Genomic DNA, 623 nt, shown 5'->3' on the forward strand with positions numbered 1-623 from the left:
TTATTAACTAGAGGTCTGGTGCACAAAAATTTGTGCACTCGAGAGGGTCACTCAGCACGGCCTGTGCCCTCTCACAGTCTTGGACCCCTCGGGGAATGACCACCTGCTGGCTTAGGCCTGCTCCCCAGGGGATTGGGCCTAACTGTCAATCAGTCATAGCTCTGGCATCCCAGAGGCCCTTGGGCTGTCCACTTGCCAGCGAGCAGGCCTAGCTGCAGTCAGACATCCTTAGCGCTGCTGAGGAGGCAGGAGAGGCTCCCACCACAACCGTTGTACTGGCAGCCATCAGCTGAGCAGAGCTCCCCCTGTGGGAGACCACTGACTACCAAGGGGCAGCTGTTGCATTGAGCGTCTGCCTCCTGGTGGTCAGTGTGTGTCATAGTGACCAGTCATTCCCAGTCATTCTGCTGTTAGGGTCAATTTGCAAATTACCCTTTTATTATATAGGATAGAGGCCTGGTGCACAGGTGGGGGCGGGCTAGCCTGCACTGAAGGGAGCCCTGGATCAGGGTAGGGGGAACCTGTTGGGGGACAGGGCTGACCTGGGTAAGGGGCTGCTGGTGGTTTGCAGGCCAGCCATATCCCCCATCAGGGTGGGGGTCCCCGCTGGCGGGCGGGGCTGG

This window comes from Myotis davidii, unplaced genomic scaffold (genome assembly GCF_000327345.1).
Source record: "Myotis davidii unplaced genomic scaffold, ASM32734v1 scaffold201, whole genome shotgun sequence".
Lineage (NCBI taxonomy): Eukaryota > Metazoa > Chordata > Mammalia > Chiroptera > Vespertilionidae > Myotis > Myotis davidii.